This window comes from Equus caballus, chromosome 27 (genome assembly GCF_041296265.1).
Source record: "Equus caballus isolate H_3958 breed thoroughbred chromosome 27, TB-T2T, whole genome shotgun sequence".
Classification (NCBI taxonomy): domain Eukaryota; kingdom Metazoa; phylum Chordata; class Mammalia; order Perissodactyla; family Equidae; genus Equus; species Equus caballus.
Window position 1 is genome coordinate 21,768,355 of NC_091710.1, and position 21,177 is coordinate 21,789,531.

Sequence of the window (21,177 nt, forward strand, 5' to 3'; positions counted from 1 at the left end):
GACGGATTCCTCCCTGAGCCTGCAGAGGGAACACGGCCCTGTTGACCCTTGATCTCAGACTTGTAGCCTCCAGCACAGTGAGGGAACAAATTCCTGTTGTTCTACACCCCTCAGTTTGTGGTGCTGTGTTACAGCAGCCACAGGGAACCAATACAGGGGCTTTTCAAGAAACCTAAGGCCTGGAGCAAAACACAAGTCAGAGAACAGAAACGCTGACATGGGGTCCCCTTGCAGGCCCCTGGACAGGGCCTGTTTGAAGGATTTCCACTTCGAGACAAAGGTGGCCTGTGCATGCCAGATTCTTGTATTAAGGCTGTCACGATTGACTGCAGTTTGCAGACCCAAGGGCGGGAGAAGGGCCTGGAGTCTTGTCTGTCCTCTATCATCAAAGTCCCAGGTGCTGGTGCGAGGCCACATTGCCCTGGGTTTCCTTTTCTTTACTGCTCTGTCTGTTCCTCAAGCTGTGTGCTGCGGGGCTGAGGCTGCCCAGAGGGGATGTCACTAACTAATCCACACGAAGGCACCATAGAGACTAGCCGTGCCCCTAATCTGGCTATAGACATGCCCAACGTTGCCCACCTCAGACAGAATTCTTCATTCTTTCCATAAGTACACACACACATGCACACGCACACATTTCCAACATTTGGTCAGTCCTTGTTGTTTGCCGATTCTGTGTTTGGGAATTCGTCTATTCGCTAAAATTTATATGTAACCCCCAAATCAGTACTCACTGTGCTTTTTGGTCATTCGTGGACATGCAGCAAACATTTGGGTCTTCCGATGTGCACGTTCCCAGCTGAGGTCAAGCAAGGTGACCCTCTGCCTTCTTGTTTCATACTGTAAACAAATGTCTCTTTTGCGATCTATGTAGTGCCACATTTTTGTGCTTTTTTTTGGTGATTTTGCTGTTTAAAATGGGCCCCAAGTGTAGGGCAGAAGTGCTGTCCGGTGTTCCTAAGCATAGGAAGGTTGTGGTGTGTCTTCCCGAGAAGATACATGTTAGACAAGCTTCATTCAGGGGTGATTTATCGTGCTGTTGGCCGTGAGTTATGTTAATGAAGCAACAATAAATATTTGAAAAGGTACCTTTAAACTGAAACAGACATAAAATGAGGTTATGCATTAATCAGTTGATGAAACCAGAGGCTCAGAGGAATCTGACCCTTATTCGCCCAGAGCAACAGTTCAGTGTTCACTAATTCAGTGTTCGCTGAGACTTTCCGGAACATAACCACTGCGAATAACACAGTCGACCGTGTGTCTTTCCTCTAGGCCCTGTGAGGTGAATGGTGATGAGTCGGTGAGCATCGCTGCCCACAAGCACCCGTCTCTGTTAACAAAGTGAAGAAAGCCCCAGCGTCCTGGAGCCCTAGGAAGTTCTAGGTGCATGTCTGTGGAGCCCTGGTTTCTTTATATGAAAATGTCTAAGTGATGGGGTCATCATGGAAGTCAAATAACAATTCACGGGAAAGAACTGCATGAATTTACAAGGGGCCAGGCAAAGGGTGGTAGTTGTAATCATTAAGCCATCCTAGTGTTACCCCAGGCTCCTCCCCACCACGCTCTCCACTAGCCCAGTGTTCCAGTCCAGCTAGCCCGCCAGATGTTCCAGATGTTCCTCTCTGCCTTGGCTCTGGCTCTTCTCCTTCTCTGTGTGTCCAAATGCTGCCTTTCCCTCAAGACTCAATTCAAATTTTATTGCTCTTATGGAACCTTCTTTTGATTCCTCCAGCAGGATGAAACCTCTCTGTCCTATGAACTTCATATACATTGTCTGCACACATTTGATGTCATTTGCATCATCATCAGTTTCATCAACTGATTAATGCATAACCTCATTTTATGTCTGTTTCAGTTTAAAGGTACCTTTTCAAATATTTATTGTTGCTTCATTAACATAACTCACAGCCAACAACACGATAAATCATTTCTCTCCTCTGGCACGCCTCTTCAGGGTGCCCCTGACCTGGGAGAGGGCCGAGCCTACACGAGGCAGGGCTTCTCCCTGGAGAGTGGAGCTCTTTCTCCACGATAGTGATTTACTCAGGAACCCTCCCCGGCCCCAGCCAAAGCGAGGCAACCAAAACCAAAATAAAACAAAGAAAACTAAAAGTCCATTTGCAAACAGGAAAACAGAACTTAGAACGCAAAACCAAGAAAAGTGAACCACTACCTGACAAGAGGCATCGCACAGGAAGCAATTGTTTGCTGTTGACCCAGTTCAATTATATCAACCCAGTAAGGAGAAATTTCAGAATAAAGAAATCCATTCACCTCTTTCTTACAGACACAGCAGAGTCACATTCATTCTTTTAATCCTCTTTAAAAGAAAGTAAAACAAGACAGCAATAACAAAAACTGAAAAAGGAGAAAAAGATAAAGGGTCTCCCTGTTCATTATACTGACTAATCTAAGGGCTTCCCAAACCAGTGAAAAAGTGGCGGGGAGAAAAACAAGGCTGGAAACGCTGACACGCGTGACCTGACTGAAAGGAATATACAGTAATTCACCCACCAGTAATTCAGAATTTGGATAATTCTAAGGGGATCGAGACTGAAGTTTAACCTGGAAGCTACCTGAAGAAAATTAACCTCAAGAAATGACTCATAATGCAAATTAATATTGGAAAATTATTTACTCAAGGCTACAGGAGAGAACAAACTTGAAATTAGCCTCAGGCAACTGGGGGCCAACTGGCACATATTTACGGTCCTTTTAGGGCCTTTTCATGCAAAGTACTCTGTAATTTCCCAACTTAAAACCAGTTTTTGCCTCTGAGTAACCTTGGGTGAGTTCCTTCAAATTCTCTGTGAGCCCTGGTTTCTTTATATGAAAATGTCTAAGTGATGGGGTCATCGTGGAGGTCAAATAACAATTCACGGGAAAGAACTGCATGAATTTACAAGGGGCCAGGCAAAGGGTGGTAGTTGTAATCATTAAGCCATCCTAGTGTTACCCCAGGCTCCTCCCCACCACGCTCTCCACTAGCCCAGTGTTCCAGTCCAGCTAGCCCGCCAGATGTTCCTCTCTGCCTTGGCTCTGGCTCTTCTCCTTCTCTGTGTGTCCAAATGCTGCCTTTCCCTCAAGACTCAATTCAAATTTTATTGCTCTTATGGAACCTTCTTTTGATTCCTCCAGCAGGATGAAACCTCTCTGTCCTATGAACTTCATATACATTGTCTGCACACATTTGATGTCATTTGCCACGTTGTGCCTTATGTGGCAGCCGTTTGTGCGAAAGTTTTGTATTCTGTATGTGCAGGGTCCTTGAGGACCAGGACCGTGTCTTACGGATGCCTCTCTCCCACGCTTTTCTTAGCAGTGGCTTCCACACAGCATGTGCACAACACCTTGTTGACTGTGGTACGCATATTCCATGCTGATCAACCAGCCAGCCTTCTTGACATGTGCTCTAACTTTCGAGGTTTCTTTGAAAAGTATGACTGTCTCGGGACACTCAATTCTGCACAAGTGGTCTGATTCGAGTGTTTTAGGAGGGCTAGTGACAACCTCCACATGCAGTTTGGGACCAGGATGGGCTGAAGCCAATTGCAGGACAGTAGCTGTCATGGATTTGGGCTAAGAAGGGTCAGAATCAGTGCAGTGGAAAACACCAAGGAAGAACTTAATGGGACAATCCTTCCAATAAAGACATTGCCCAAAAATGAACTATAGGTGTTAACTCTAGGTGTTATAGATAACATCATCCCCTTCTACCCACTGCCACCCATATTTGTTTTCCTTCTGAGGGAATTTATGGAGGAGGAACCAATCCCTTTTACCCTCCCCCAAAATGGAGCGTGGATAGGTATTAGAGGATATGTTTGCTCTCAGCCCTGTGGAGTTGGTTTGATCTTTACAGACAGGGGGCTGGAGGTTGGCACTAGCTGCTGATAGAAGTATTTGAGAGACTACGAGAGTGTTCTGACAGAGCCGCTTCAGGGCCAGGGAGACCAAAGGCAGCCCCGAGCAGGGCTGCTGGCTCTTCTCCTGCCTTGCCAGGAGCCAGGTTTCTAGGGAATGGAAATGGTGGGAGCACCTGGAGTTGCCCTGGCAGAGGCAATGGGCTGGGGTGAGGTGAGGCTACTCCAACAGGCCTTCTTGGGGGTAGTATGGGCAGGTGGGAGGCTGAGTGGGAGCAGAAGGATGAGGCAGAGGTTGCACAGATGCAGACTGGTTTTGAGGGCACCTGAGAAGCAACCTTCTAGAACTCCCAGAAATGACACGGGCACTTTAGGGTACTGAGTCCTTGCTACTGCTTGGGGTGGGGGTAACTGTGGAGCTGGCAAATGTTTGGGTGCCATCTTACTTCCAAAAGGGACTTGGTGAGGCTCAGGGGCACAATAGAAGCATAACTTATTGCCAACGATGGGGCACTTGATTAGAATGTTTTATTTATTCTGATGATCAAAATTCAAATGGTACAAAATGGTGCACAGTGAAAAATTGCATCCAATTTCTCTTTCCCAGACGTTTAGTTTTCCTCCATAGAGGCAATCGATGTTACATTTCTTGTCTATCTTTAGAGATATTCTATGCATATGAAAGTATACGCCTATATTCTCTCCACCATTTTGTTGGTACAGATGACAACAATGTATGTTACATATTGTCCTGCACTTTGCTTTTTTCACTTAACATTATATCCTTAATAGCATGGTTTCCCTAAGAACTACCCCTCCCCCTCCTTTTTAATAGCTGCGTAATATTCCATTATATGGACATACTGTAATCTACTTAAGCAATGTTCCCTATTGATGAACATCTAGGTGTTTTCTCCTAATTCTTTGCTATTATAAATAGTGCTACAATGAATAATCATGTGTGTGTATATACATATATATATATATAATCTCACATATATATGAGAATACATGTGTTCGACAATTTCTTGCAAATAGAGTTGGTAGGTCAAAGATGTGTACAGTTGTAATTTCTATGAACATTACCAAATTACACTTTAGAGAGGTTGTACCAATTTAGACTCCTTCCGTCAGCTTATGAGCTTGCCTATTTCCCTACACCCTTGCTCACAAAGTTGCCAACAAGGTATGTTACCAAAATTTTTGATCTGTGCCTATCTGAAAGGCAAAAAATGGTAGAGAATATAGTTTTAAGTTGTTTTTCTCTTATTATGAATGAAGTTGAGCACACTTTCCTATATTTAAGATCCATCTTTATTTCCTTTCCTATCAACTACCTATTCATATCCTTTGCCCATTTTTCTGTTGGTGTTTGGTCTCTTAATTTTGCAATACTTTTTGTATATTAGAGAAACTTGAGTTGCAAACTTTTTTATCAATTTATGCTTTGTAATAGATCACTTTAAATAACTTAGTAAATCGTAGTATTGACCTAGTTTAGCTACTCCATTTACTTGAAAAGTATACAATTACTTTCCTGAAAAAGAATATTGCACAAATTAAATATTCATGATTGTGGAGACTTCCCTATTCAGATATAGAACATCCTGATAAATAGTGATTGAAATAGTCAAGAAACACTTACACAACACCTCTGTTTCACACTGTGAGAAACACGAACACGTAGGTTTCAAAATCCATGATTGAGTAAGTCAGCAGTGATGGGCCAGTGAGATGACAGGAACTGGGGACAGAGGAGTGGGCAAGGCATGTTTGGGCAGAGCCAGGAAAGGGTGGGAATCCCTTTTGCTGCCTGGAGCAGAACCCTGCGTGAAGCAGGTGAGTATTCAGGAGTCCTCGGGAGGACAGGAGCAGTGTGGTGATCTAAAGTCATGAGACAAGGCCTTAGAGAGGGCAAGTCGGCAGCAAATGTGCCCAGCACTGACGAAGGAATCAAGGCCCCCTGCCTGGAAAGACCAGCTTTCTCACGAGCAAACTTCCTTTGCCTCTTCTGAATCTGGGGCCATAAAAAAAATCTGTGACCTCTTCCCCTGATATCCCCAGTCCAAACCATTGCCCAGAGCCCCCAGACTAGACTCCTAGAAGCCCCAAACCAGTGATGAAGGTGTAATTCTAAGCCAGGCTGGAGGTAGGCGGTACAACTTCAGGCCGCTCCGCCTCCCTCTTCAGTTCCTGCCTTGGGCCCCATTCCGCTGTTACAAAAGCTAAGGAAAAGCAAAGAAGAAACAAATGGATTTGTTTTTCTCTAAAGAATAAGAGTAGCTGGCAGAGCTCAGGCCTTCTAGGCATGGTGGGACGAGACACCGACAGAGGTTAAGGAGGCCAATGCCAAACACAGACTAAGACGTGTTATCTACAGCAGCAGCAGTCAACCAACAATTTTTGATAGCTATTATAGTTGTAGCTCAGTAAACCCTTTTTTGTTGATTAGGTTGGTTCGCTCATTTGGCCCATTTGTATGCTAGCCCTGCAAAATTTCTCTGGTTAGACTTAAAATGTTGGAAATCTGCTTTTTGTAAGATCTAGGAATGCATCCTTCCCAATTCCTTACTTTCTGTCCGTCCTATGCTTTTTGGCTAAGTTTCACAAATTTGGATATAAATACAGATCAAATTTCAGCTTAGATGCACAGAGGATTGGACTAGCCAAAGCCATCTTCAAGTGCGGTCATCAATAAACAAGTCGTTTCTGTAACAATATGAGAACGGCCAACTGATTGCCTATTTGTGCCAGCCACTGTGCATACCTTCTCTCTAAGCTTCCCAACTGTCCAAGGCAGGTATGACACTCTCTGTTTCACAGAATGAAGCAACCTGAATTTAGAAAGATTAAGTAATTATCCAAGATTATACAGCTAGTAAGTGACGGAGCTGGGATTTGAACCCAGTTCTGTAAACCCAAAGCCTGAACTACTACCCTGTGCTACATTCTCCACTACCAAGTTTCCATTCTAAACCACCAGATTTAGGGCTCTGTAGCACCTCAGCTTTGTTTCAGTTTTCTAAACCCAAAATGCTAGGTCTTGATCTAAATGATAAACATTGTTCTCAAGATACTGGTGACCCCACAAAGGATAATAATTACATGTTCAGTGCAATTGAAGAGCAATTACATACATACACACACACACACACACACACACACACACACATCTACAATGAATTGCTGAACCACAGGTTGTAGATGACAGAGGCATTAGTAGCTTAGAGACACATTTGATACCATGAACTGAAATCATTGGGGAAGGCTTTCTTCAAGAAAATAGGTTCTGTTTTGGACCACAACAGGCGATTAGGATTTTGAGAGGCTGAAAAGAAAGAAGAGGCTAGCTTTGGCTTCTGGCAGTGTGGTAGATTGGGTGTCCTAGAAAAACTCCCCATACAATATAGCTAAACTTGCTGGATACAAAATTCCTTTGAAATAGATCACGGAGCGTGTGAAAAGGTGAGAGTAATTCCTAGGGGCTAAAAACCGAGAGTTGCTGGTGTTTTGGTAGTCCTGGCTGTCTAGAGCAGGGATTAGCAAACATTTTCTGTAAAGGGCCAGATAGTAAATATTTTTGGCTTTATGAGCCCATATGATCTCTGTTGCAACTACTCACCTCTGCCTTTGTAGTGTGAACACAGCCACAGACAATACATAAACAAAGGGATGTAGGAGGATTTGACTGGCAGTAAGCTGGAATCGGGCTGGGGTCCATACTTTGCCAATCTCTAATCTAGAGTGTTGGAGTTTAATGCCTTTTGTGGATCTTCTGATCTTGGGCCCACACAAGGTGAGAAGATAGAACTGAGACAACCCTCACACATATAAACAGGATCCCTGGAAAGTGTGGACTAGGAGAATGTGGTCCGTGGCAAAGAAAAACAGATGAGGAAACTTGTCTCATCAGGTTGGGCTCTGGGTGAAAAAAGAAAAGTATCTCTGTGTGAATTTGTTACTAGAGGTAGGCCTACTCATACGGGATTGGGGTTTAAATTTATACTACCTGCAAAGTACAGGAAACTTAGAGCTACAAATTTAACTGAAAATGGTTCTTGATTGGTAGTGCCTTAGCACCTTACCAAACATGAGTCCATAATCCAAAATTACAAACCACACCAGGAAACAAGCCACTGTGAGCAAGTGTCAACAGACACGACAAATGGAGGAAGGATTCTCTCAAGGATTTGATGTATTACAATTCTTACTTATGGGAAATGTTAAAAGAAATAAAAAGAGGGATGAAAAAGAATAGAGGCTATTTCAGGCAAAGGGGAGAACAGAGGCAAAGATTCAGTGGTGGGGATGAGAATGTGCTGAGGGGCAAGGAGGAAACAGTCCTAGGTAGGGTTCATATGAGGGTGCTAATGAATGAATGAATTAAATGTTGATTAAACTCATAGTGCTCAACCAGCACCATGCCAGGCATAGTGGTGGAGATGAATAAGAGACACAGGCTCTGCTGTCAAGGAGATTCCAGTCTAGGAGAATCAGGTAAAGAAATAAACCCCGCAAAATGTGATGGATACTTTAATTAAAGAAGGTATAAAATATAGCAGAGGCGAAGGAGGAGTGGCCCATTCTACCCAAGGAAGTCAAGGCAGTTCCTGGAGGATCTTATGCTTGAGCCAAGCTTAAAGGATCTGTGGAGTCTGCACTTTATCCTGTACGTGATGGGGAACTACTGGATGGTTTAAGGAGGGATGTAAAGTGATCGGATTTAGAATTTAAAAAAATTATTAAAGCTGCAGTACACTGAATAGGACAGAGAGTGAAGAAGTGAGAGACAGGAAGACCAAATGTGACATTGTTTGGAGAGTCATGAAAAGATAAAGCAGAAGTGTAGGTGGATTTCAGAGAGAGTTTAGAATTTTGCTCCTTTGGGGAGAACAAACAGTAATGACACAATTTTAGTGGCTGTGTCTTCACTGACGACCCCGTAGCCCCACACCACCCCTTCCCAAGTGTTTCTGGGAGTTCCCGGGGTTGTCTTAAAAGCGCTGGTGGATGATTCCTCCACGCCCTGCCCTGTGGTGCTTCTGCCACTGCAGGCTGTTGTGCTGTGACCTGGGCAGGGTGGGGTGCAATGCTCTTCCTTATCCTTTGGTGTTCAGTGTCCTGGAGGAGTGCTGTGTGTTCCCTAACGATTATGCAGCTTTCATAAAATGGTTCTTTCAGCTGTTACTTACAGACTCCCTGCTCTCCAGGAACCTCAGAGGAGGACGGTGAGAAAGAAGTCCACCTGCTAGAGCCCGTCCTCATAGTGCCCTGGCTTCTGACAGCCCAGCTCATTGTGCCTGGCTCTTTCTGCCCTTAGACACCCTGCAAGAGCTAAAGCAGAGTGTGAGGGAGGGGATGGATTTGGTTCTCCCCGCATGTTGCTTAGCTCCCTTGCAATGGGCTTTGCTGAGCCTTCTCTGCCTGTTTGCCAGAAATGCCTGCCCTGGGACCCAAGTGGGCCATCCATACAATATGGGACCTAGAGCTCTGAGTCACCAATAAGATAGGGAGTGAGGGTAGAGAGGAGGCTGGAAAGATTTTCAGGACTAATGGAAAGATTTTTGGAAAGACTAGTCAAAGTGTTCAATGCCTGTCTAATGAATCTATTTCCACCATAAGTTAGTGTTTCTCCAAGAGTGGGCTGCTTCGTGTCAGCCTCTGAATTACTTGGGGAGCTGGCTCGAAGTTTCCGTTCTGGCCTATCTGAATCGGACGCCCCGGGAAGTGGAGCTGGGGGTCCTCGCACTTTTAACCAGCGCTGTCTTGGGATAGTTTGAGAAGCCACACACGTTTGTGTGATTGGGTCCTTATGTCGTCTCTTTAGGTAAGTTGAAGGCTCCTGAGTGTAGGTGCTGTGTCTAAAGCTTTTCTTGCCTCTCCGCAAGCACAGGCACATGGTTAGTATACAGTATATATTCAGTGAAGTGGAACAAAAGGATGAAATACTGACAGCAGAATTACTGCGTTTATAAACTGCCCCCTCCAACAACATGGCATTTGACACTCATTCATTTCTTTAATACTCTTTTATTCTGCAAATGTTTATTAGTGCCATTTCTAGGCCGTGCACTGTGCTGGGTGCTGAGTCCCAAGAGAATTAAAGTGACAGAGAGGCGGGGGCCCTGGAGAAGGGAGAAGTGGGTATGCATTGATGGGTGAGAATTTTCAGAAAAAAGAGCTGCCCCCAGAACAGAGAAAGTGACAATTTCTTAGGCTTTCCTTGGGTTGAGTTATAATTTCTGCATTGTTCTGTATTTCCAAATGAAGAAAGACACCTCAATTCCTTCTAATTCCCCAGCTTCAGGGCATGGCGGGCAGATTGAAGACTCTTGGAGGCAGGAGATAAAGGGAAGCGTCATGTTCCCTTGGTCCTGTTTGATCTTTATACCATCAACACTGGGCTCTGAGCTTCCCTGTTCCCTTCCCCTCCTTCAAGGTCACCCAGAAGGGCGTAGGCTCTTTGATGTTCAAAGAAAGTTTGAACAACATGCCTGGTCCTTTGTGGCTGAGTGTGCTGCTGGCAGACATTTCTGACTCAAGTCGGGGCAGACTCAATTCCTCATCTCTTTCTGAGGCAGATCCCAAAGCTGTTAGGAGGAGGATGAGCATGTTTTTTTAACAATAAAATTCCTTTTTTCTGGGTCTCAAATGGAGTTTGACCCTTACTCATCTCCCTTCTCTCAAGCTTATTCCTGAGCAGAAAATCCTCTCCTTAATTTCGACTCTGTCAGAGTAGCAAGGAACACTCAGGGACCAGCAGACCTCTAAGAATAGCGATGCATTCAGGCAAAACTCACAAGGCCACGCTGAGCATGTACCTCTGAAGCAAACAACTTCAGGAACCTCTAAGGAACAGATGCTCACAACCCCAAAAGGAAACAAAAAGCATAACTTTTCCATTAGTTAAATCTTTTAACACTGTTTTGAGGCTGTCTCTGTGTTGTGGGAAAAAGTCAGGGGTCTGCACTTCAGCTGTTGTGAACAGAGGTCTTCCTTTGGGTGCCAGGGAGGCCTCAGGGCGCGGATGGCTTAGGAGAGGTGGCGCAGCTGCTCCCCGGCCAGGTTACAGCAGGAGCAGGAGACAGCTTTGCGATTTCTCAACACTGAGAGAAGCATGACATGAGGGAAGGAGGGTGTGTGTGTTATTTTGCCTCCTTTGGTCACTCAGTGACTTCACGGAATGAGGATTTAGAAAAAGGATACGTGATCATGTCCCAGTGTCTCCGGATAGAACTGTATAGCTGCCCTCAAAGACCCGGGAGCAAAATTCGAGAACAGGGAAGATGCAGCTCCAGTCACTATGTTATCTACCTCCACCCTCTCCTCCCCAGCCTTGGCATTTATTGGCCCCTATAATTATGGTGACTCAGAATGTCTAGTTGCTGCCTCTCGCCCTCAGGTGTTATGTATATTTATTCTGTTGACTCAGAGCTTTGGCTTACACATTGATACTGCTTACTCTTGGGCCCTCATGACCTGTCTTCTTTCTATGTCTTCTTTCTGTGTGTTTTTTAAATGCCTCCTCTCCCCCCCGCCAAAAAAAAACCCAATTAGCTATTGACTCTCTTTCCTTGTATCTCTTGTTCGAATTCAAGAGACAGAGAATTTGATTGGCTCGAGTGAATCATCAATATCCTTTGTGGGCAATGCTCTTCAGTCCAAGACACTTCATGGGTCGCTGTTCAACCTATAGACTGGCCAACCTGAACAACCTAGAGGCAGGATTCACCCCTACCCAACCAGCTTGACCAGAGGTCCCGATGACCTGTTCACAGCAGAGCAACAGATACAAGAAAGCATCTGAGGTGGGGCTGGCCCTGTGGCCGAGTGGTTAAGTTTGCGCACTCCGCTGCAGGCGGCCCAGTGTTTCATTGGTTCGACTCCTGGGTGCGACATGGCACTGCTCATCAAGCCACGCTGAGGCAGCGTCCCACATGCCACAACTAGAAAGACCCACAACTAAGAATATGCAACTATGTACCGGGGAGCTTTGGGGAGAAAAAGGAAAAAAATAAAATCTTAAAAAAAAAAAAAAAAAGCATCTGAGGTGTGTCCCCCAGGTGGGTGGAGTGGGCTGAGCAGTTTCCTTAAAAGGGGCTATAGCTGCCATTTTGAAAAATGGTCTGCTTAGTGCAGTGGCTTTTGGGGAAAGACAGATCTGGGTTTGGATTGTAGTTCCACTTAATAGCTATTCCTTAGGTAGGTTACTTAATCTTTCTGAGCTCATTTCCTTACCTATAAAAATGGGGATGGGTATACTATACTGTAGCAATGTGTGAATTAGAGAGAAATTATTGGCAGTATCTAGCAAATAATGGGTGCTCAGGTGCGCCATAAATAGTTTTTATTATGGCAATGCTACATTGGTCTGCTGATTCTGGGTTTTGTGTTTCACTGACTTTGATGTAATTTTAGTGTCAGAAGCCCATTTTGACTTAAATCCCATGGTTCCTACAACTCCTTCGTTGGTGGTAAGAACAAGAATAAAGTAGGTGCAGAAAGAGTGTCATTAGGGAGCATTCAGAATATATTCTTGATTGTGTTGTAAGTCTCATCTAAGTCTGACTAGAAATAATAGGCAAGATTTGAGATGTTTCCTCTTCAGTAATTCAACAAGAATGCATCCAGTTGTTAAATGTGAAATGAGAAACTAGACTAGTTTTCTTGGCTAGCCTCCTCCAACAATTCGTTTAAGAATATTTGCAATACCTTGGTAGTAAGACTATTTGAGTAAAGACTTTGAGAAACAATGGAGACGCTTTAGAGATACAGCAATAAGATAAATGCAGATCCACAGTCAGAAACCATAATGTCTGGTTATCAGTATTTTGCAATTAACTGGCTTAGAGTTGTGACTGATACAGCAGGAACTATAATCAACCACAATCAGGAGCCACCTGGAGAAGAAGCAGATGAAAACCAAGATATTCTTCCCCAGATATGATCCCTGAGAAAGAAATAAGGGTAATTATCCCAAGCCCTTGATCACTTCCCTTGGCCAGTCTGGCACATGCTCCACTTCTCTGCCGTCTTCTCAATTTCAAGATTAAATCCAGGCCACCAGACACAGCTTGTAGCCAATTCTTTCATGGGAAGAATTCCTGCATAAGCTGCATAGAGCATAGCCAAGCCTTCTGAATATCAATGTGATTCCCCATAAAGGAATCCTTTGAAGGCAGATAACTCATGTCGATCACTTATGAATGGTTTGAATTTCATCAGGCCGCTTCTCTCTGTACCCAGTTTGAGACACTAGGACTGGGGAGTCAATGCGGCTAACTGCAATTGATCAATCTGAAGGAATTGGTCAAGGAGGCCTTCTAGCATCAACGTCCTCACTGCAGTTTTCTGATTGTGACCTGGAATCTGTAGTGCCAGAAGGCTTCAACTGTGAGCATCTCACACTATTCATTCAAGCTTGTTGACAAATATGGCATCAGAAGTACTGACACCTGATGGCATCAGAAGTACTGACACCTGAGAATGTATAACTGTGTTAAGTTTTGGAAAATGTGTTTAGTTTGGTGGAGATAAGTTTCGGTGGAAAATATTTTCCCAGTAGGTGATGAAGGCTACTGTTTTGGGAGAAAATTCTTTTTCCAGAAGGCTGCAAAGGCTATTTACGGCAGAAATAGAGTGAGGTACAAAAAATGAGTAGCTGCAAAAAGGCTTCGTTTGCTTCTTCCACTTTGCTGTAGAAGAGGTGAACCACGAGCTGCCAGACCTTGGGGAGGTAAACCCAGACTCTACCAGCCCAAGAAGCAACATTGAAAAGTCTACCAAAATTTCTCTTTTCTTACTTAGATTTCTGATGGGTAGAGGGACTTAGGAACATCTTTCTGCAAGCTTGTCTACTTTTACATGGATGTATTGATTCAACAAATATTTATTGAGCAATACTACGTGTCAGGCACGAGTCTAAGTGTCGGGAACTCATCAGCAAATAAGACAGATGCTCACCTATTGATGAAAATTAAGACTATATCTAATTTTTCCTATTATAAACAGTGCTGTTAGAAACATTTGTTGCACTTCCTTTGGGCACAGAGAGAAATTTGTACAAAACTTTCTCCGTGATATATTCTTAGAAATTGAATAGCTGGGTTGCAGAGTATGCACACCTTCAGCTTGACTATACATTGCTAATCAATCTAGAAAGTGGTTGTTCAAATTAAACTCCTGAAAGCAGGATGTGAGTTCCCCTTGTTCCATATTATTGTCAGACATTAGTTTTTGCAATCTTATAAATATATAATGGTATTTCACTATGGTCTTAATTTTTATTTTCTTAACTACTGCTGTGGTTGGGCATTTTTCACTTTTTTTTGTCATTTGGATTTCCTTTTCTCAGATTCTCTCATGAGGGCGTGGGGCCATTTTGTTCATCCTTTCCTACTTTCTGAGGGCTGAATGCTTACTCTGCCATATGACAAGATTCCCTAAATGTCTGGGTCTGTCTCTGAGCTGTCTAATCTCTTCTATCCCTCTCTATTCCTGTACCAACACTTCTGCGTCTTGATTAATATAGTTTAAAATAAATTTTCACAGCTGGAGGGCAATTCCCCATCTTCACTTTGTTCTTTAAAACTTCCTCGACTATTGCTGACTGCTAGTGTTTCCATATAATATTTAGAATTAGCTTAAGTCCAATTAAAGAAACCTATTGAGATTTACGCTGACTTTTCATTGACTCTATAAAATAATTTGGGTTGAATTAACATGTTTAACATATTGATGTTAAAAACCATGATCACAGTGTTTCTCTTCATATAGCTATGTCTTCTTTCAAGTTTTTCTAAACAATTTTATAGAAACATAATTCACATGCCATGTAATTCATCCTGAAGTGTGTAGTTCAGTAGTTTATATTCACAGAGCTGTGCAACCAACATTACTATCTAGTTTTAGAATATTCTTATCACCCCAAAAAGAAATCCCATACCCATAAGCACTCATTCCTCTGCGCCCCGTCTCGTTAACCTGTCTGCTGCCCCTGGCAACCGCTGGTCTACTTTCTGTCTCTATAGAGTTGCCTATTCTGGACATTTTATATAAGTGGAATTATACACTATGTGGCCTTTTGTCTGGCTTCTTTCACTTCACATAATGTTTCTAAGGTTCATCTGTGTTATATTGGTACCTCATTCTTTTTTACGGCCTAATAATCTTCCATTGTATCAATATACCACATTTTATTTATCCATTCATTCATTGATGGACATTTAGGTTGTTTCTACTTTTTTATCATTATGAACAATGCTGTTATGAACACTGGTGTACAAATTCAGGTTCCCTTCAAAACACAGAAATTTTTACTTTTATCTATTTTTTCTTTTGTCACTTGTGCTTTTGGTGTCATTTCTAAGAAACCATGACTAAAAAAAGGTCATGATGATTTACTCTTTATTCTAGAAGTTTTATGGTTTTAGCTCTCTTATTTAGGTCTATGATGCATTTTGAGTTAATTTTTTGTATATTGTGTAAGGTAGGGATCCAACTTCATTCTTTTGGGTGTAGATATCCAGTTGTCCTAGCAATGTTTATTGAAAAAGCTATTCTTTCCCTATTGAATTGTTTTGGCACTTTTATCAAAAATCAATTGACCATAAATGTGGGGATTTATGTCTAGATTCTGAATTGTATTCCATTGATCTATGTGTCCATCCTTATGCCCGTACCGCATGTCTTGATTACTGTAGCTTTGTAATAAGTTTTGATATTGGGAAGTTTGAGTCTGCCAAGTTTGTTTTTCTTTATCAATATTGTTTGGTTATTCTGGTTGCCTTCCATATTCTTATAAATTTTGGAATTGGTCTATCAGTTTCTGCCACACAAAAAAAAATGCAGCTGGAATTCTGACAAAGATTGCACCAAATCTGTAGATCAATTTGGAGATTATTGCTATCTCAACAATACTAAGTCTTCCAATCTATGAGCAGAAGGTGTATTTTCATTTATTTAGGTCCTATTTAATTTCTTTCAACAATATCTTCTAGCTTTTAGTTTATAAGTCCTGCATTTTGTTCAATTTATTCCTAAGTAGTTTAGTATTTCATTCTTTTTGACGCAATTAAAATTGTTTTCTTAACTTCATTTTCAGGTTGTTTATTACTGTATAGAAATACAATTGATTTTTTGTATTTTAATCTTCTATCCTGCAACCTTACTGAAACTCATTTCTTAATTCTAATAGTATTTTTTAAATTCCTTAGGATTTTCTACATACAAGATTGTGTTATCTGCACATAGACGTAGTTTTACTTCCATTTCCATCTGGATGCATTTTCTTTTTTTTCGTTGTCTAATTGCCCTGGCTAGCACCTCCAATGCAATATTGAATAAAAGCAGCAATAATGGCTATCCTTGTATTGTTCCTGATTGCAGGGGGAAAGCATTTATCTTTAAGTATGATAATATGTTCAGTAGATGGTCTTTCAGGTTGAGGAAGTTTCCTTCTGTTCCAGGTTCGCTGAGTGTTTTTATCGTGAAAGAGTGTTGGATTTTGTCAGATGCTTTTTTGTGTACGTTGAGATGATCATGCTTTTTGACTTCTATTCTCTTAATATGGTTTACAATATTGATTGCTTTTTTATGTTAGTAATATCCTGTATTCCTGTGATAAATCCCACTTGGTAATGGTGTATAATCCCTTTATATATTGCTGAATTAAGCTTGCCAGTAGTTTGCTGAGGGTTTTCGTGTCTATATTCGTAGGATCAGTAGTCTTCTTGTGATGTCTTTGTCCTGGTTTGGTATCAGGATGGTATTAGCATCATTAGATGAGTTGAGAAATATTTCTTCTTCTCCCGTTTTTAGAAGAGTTTGTGAAGGATTGGTGTTATTTCTTTAAATATTTGATGGATTAACTAGTGAAGCCTCTGGGCCTGGGATTTTCTTTGTGGGAAGTTTTCGATCAGCAATTGATCTCTTTTCTTGTTATATACATTCTCTTTCCTCTTGAGGCGGTTTTGGTAGTTTGTGTCTTTCTAGGACTTTGTCTTTTTCACCTAGGCTATCTAGTTTGTTGGTATACAGCTTTTCATGGTATGCCTTTATAATCATTCTTATTTCTGTTTGGCTAATGTAGCCCCTCTTTTTTCCCCTTATTTTACTAATTTGAGTCTTTTTCTGTGTTTTTTAAAATTTTGTTAGTCTACCTGAAGGTTGATCAATTTTGTTGATCTTTTCAAAGAACCAACTTTAGTTTTGTTGGTTTTTCTTTTATTTTTTATTCTTTATTTCATTTATTTCCACCCTTATCTTTACTTCCTTCCTTCCACTTGCTTTGTATTTAGTTCACTCTTCTTTTTCTATTTTCATTCAAATTTGCGATCAGAAGTATTACAAACAAAAATGCATTTATACTGTCATTTCATTTATCTATGTAGTTGCTTTTTCCAATGCTCTTTATTTCTCCTTAAGTGAATTCGAGTCACTGTCTAATGTCCTTTCATATCAGCCTGAAGGAGTGCCTTAAGTATTCTTGTAGGGGAGTCTGCTACTGACAAAATCTCTCAGTTTTTGATTATCAGAGAATGTCTTAATTTCTTAAGAATCATTTTAGTGGATGTGGAATTCTTGGTTGGCATTCTTCTTTCAGCACTTTGAATATTTTTTCTCACTGCCTCTAATCTGCATGGTTTCCAGTGAGAAGTCAGCTGTAAATCTTATTTAGAATCACTTAGATATAATAAATAGCTTTTGTCTTCCTGCTTTCAAGCTTCTCTCTTTGTCTTTAAACCATTTGACTATAATGTGTCCAGGTGTGGAGGTCTTTGAATTTATCCTCTTTGAAATTTGTCAAACATCTTGGCTGTGCAGTTTTATGTTTTTCATCAAATTTGGAAAGTTTTTAGCTATTATTTCTGCAAGCATTCTTTCTGCTCCTTTCTTTCTCTCCCTCTGGCTTTCCTATTTTACATATATTTGTACACTTGATGTTGTCCCACAGGTCTGTAAGATTCTGTTCATTTGTGTTTATTCTTTTGTTCTTCCTTAGACTGGTTAATGTCAATTGACCATTGATTCTTTCTTCTGCCAGTTCAAATCCATTGCTGAGTTCCTCTAATGAAGTTTTCATTCCAGTTGTTCAGTTATTTTCTTTTCAACTCCACAATTTCTATTTGGTTTTTCAAAAAATTTCTCTCTCTTTATTGAAAATCTCTCTTTGGTGAGACATCATTCTTACACTTTCTTTTAGTTCTTTTTTTTTCCTCCCCAAGTCCCCCCAGTATATAGTTGTATATTTTTTAGTTGCGGGTCCTTTTAGTTGTGGCATGTAGGACACCACTTCACCATGGCCTGATGAGCGGTGCCATGTCCGCACCCAGGATCCCAACCAGTGAAACCCTGGGCCACCGAAGCAGAGCATGCGAACTTAACCACTCGGCCATGGGGCCAGTCCCCACTTTCTTTTAACTCTTTAGACCTGGTTTTCTTTGGGTTATTTTGAGAACATATTTATAACAGCTTATTTAAAGTCTTTGTCTATTAAGTCCTATGTCTGGGCTTCCTCAGGGACGATTCCTATTGACTGCTTTCTTTTACCTGCGTATGGGCCACACTCTCCTGTTTATTTGCATTTCTTGTATTTTGTTGTTGAAAACTGGATATTTTAAATAATATAATGTAGTAACTCTGTAAATCAGATCCACTCCCCTTCCAACACTTTGTTACTGTTGGTATTTATTGTTGTTGTTAGTTTGTGACTTTTCTGGACTAATTCTGTAAAGTCTGCATCCTTTGTTGTGTGTGGTCACTGAATTCCTGGCTTGGTTAGTTTAGTGGTAAGTCCAGCCTTTGCTGTGGGACTCTATGTGTGTGTATTGGAGCACACTTTCAATGCTCCAGAAGGTAGTTTACAACTCTGCCTTAGCCTTCTCTTCCTGCTTGCGCAGAGCTTCAAGGTCAACCAGAGGTTAAAGATTAGGGCCTTCTCAAGTCTTTCCTGGGCCTATGAAAAGCCCTGTATATGCATATGGTCTTCTAGATTCCAGAAATTTGCTGGAGCTTTTCAAAGCCCCTTATGAACATCTAATTCTTCAACTTTTTCTTTAAGATTTTTTGTTAGCCTCTTATTACTCAGAGCTGGTAACACTGCCTTAGGCAGCTGCAATTTTAAATAATTGCCACTGATTGTCTTTGATAAATGCACTTGATTAGGGATGTTCACACAGAAGGGGCTCTGATCTAGTCAAATAAAGATAATCTCCGAGAATGGACCTTTTCAGTAAGCTGCCAGACATGTCAGATAGTGACACTTCTTTGGGGATGGGGCTTTTGAGAAGCTCCAAACTTGTTCTGCCCCCTTTAATAACTACTAGGCTGCTGATTTTCACAGATACCATACTTGTGAGACTATTGGTTTTCAAGGCTACAGCAAGGCTGAGGAGAGGAGGATGGGATTAGAGAAAATTAAAACGGCACAAACCAGAAAGTTGTTCTTTCTGAGATTCAACTGTTTTTCTTGAATTAAAGCCTCCTCTGATCGTGCAAGCTTTAGTTGATCTCCAGAGTTCTGAAAAAATTGATTTTGACAATGTTTGCTAGTATCCTCAGGACTTTATGGAGAATGAGATTTCAGAAGTTCTTATGCTGCCATTATGGAAGTGTTTCTAGTCTTTCTACATATGTGTCTGTATGTCTACATGTCTCTATCTATCTATCTATCTATCTATCTATCTGTCATCTATAATCTTATACATATGTTGTTAGACTTATTTCCAGGCACTTCTTATTTTGTAAAGTTATTAATGGTATATTTTAAAAGTTTCTAACATTATGTTTCTGCTGTTTAGGAATGCAGTTGATTCTTGAACACTGATCCTAGACAAAATAAAATGTTTCCTAGAAAATACAACTTAAAATTGTCTCAAAAAGAAATATAAAATCTGAATACACTTAATGACCTTTATAAAAGTTGAGTCTGTGTTTTAAAAAACATCTATTGTTTCCCATTTCTCAAATTCTACCAGGCTGAGTGGTTTTATAGGTGAATTATACTAAATGCTATTAAAAATTTTCCATAAAATAGAAAAACAGAATGATCCTCAACTCATTTTATGAAGACTCCTTTCTCTTTAATACCAAAACAAGGTAAAAATAATATAAGAAAGGAAATTGTGGCTAATCTCACTTGGGAATATAGATGCAAAAATCCTAAGTAAAATGTATTAAAATATATCCTAAATAACTTCCCTTTGTCCTAGGAATGTAAGGATGGATTAGCATTTTAAAATCTATTATTGTAATTTACGTCAATAGATGAAATGAGAAAAGCCATATATAGTAGTCTGTTAGGGCTGCCATAACAGAATACCCCAGACTGGGTGGCTTAAACAACAGGAATTTATTTTCTCACAGTTCTGGAGGCTAGAAGTCTGAGATCAAAGTGTCAGCATGGTGGGTTTCTCTTGAGGCTTCTCTCCTTGGCTTGTAGATGGCCCCGTTCTTGGTGCCTCTTCACATGGCCATCTCTCTGTGCATGTGTGCCCCTGTGTTTCTCTGTGTGTCCTAATCTGTCTTCTTATACAGACACCAATCAGACTAGATTAGGGCCCACCCTAATGGCCTCATTTTAACATAATCATCTCCGGCCATCCTTTCCGGTAGCTCTTATCAATGTCAAGCTCATCTGATCAGCCCTATCCTTGATGGCAGAGCTCTTGCATGGCTCTTACATACGAATGGAGCAAAAAAGGAAGGATTTCACCACCACTGTGATGCTGGCCTATTGCACCTGGGATGCTTTTGGAATAGCCCAACTCAAATGCCATCCCTTTCAGGTTACCCTGGACCACAGCAATCTTACTCCTCTAAAGTCCTTGAAAGTTTCTTATCTACATGGTTCCTTTACTATGTACATATATGTTGCCTTGTGTCATGTCCTGTATTACTAACTTAGCTTGTTAGAATTGTAGGTTTTCTGTTTTCATTAGGTAGTAAATTTTTCAGAGTAGGAATCAGATGTTTATACTGTGTACAGTATGTGTTCATAGTAGTTACTCAATAAATACCACTTGAATATATTTATGAATAAATTTATAAGTGAACAATGAATGAATGACTGAAATATAAGAAGACTGAACACATGCTAGCTTTTGGGTGCTTCTTTGTGATGACATGGTACTAGAGGCAGAAAGAAGAGCCAGAGACTGCTCTGAGCCCCAGGCAGAAATAATTACAACCCTGTGGAGGAGATTTCTGCACTACCATCCCTCTAGGGTTTGTTTTACTAAGGAATTTGTCATGTCATTTACTCCAACTCTTTTCAAGGATAAATGTTACCCCTGACGACCAGGGTCCGTAC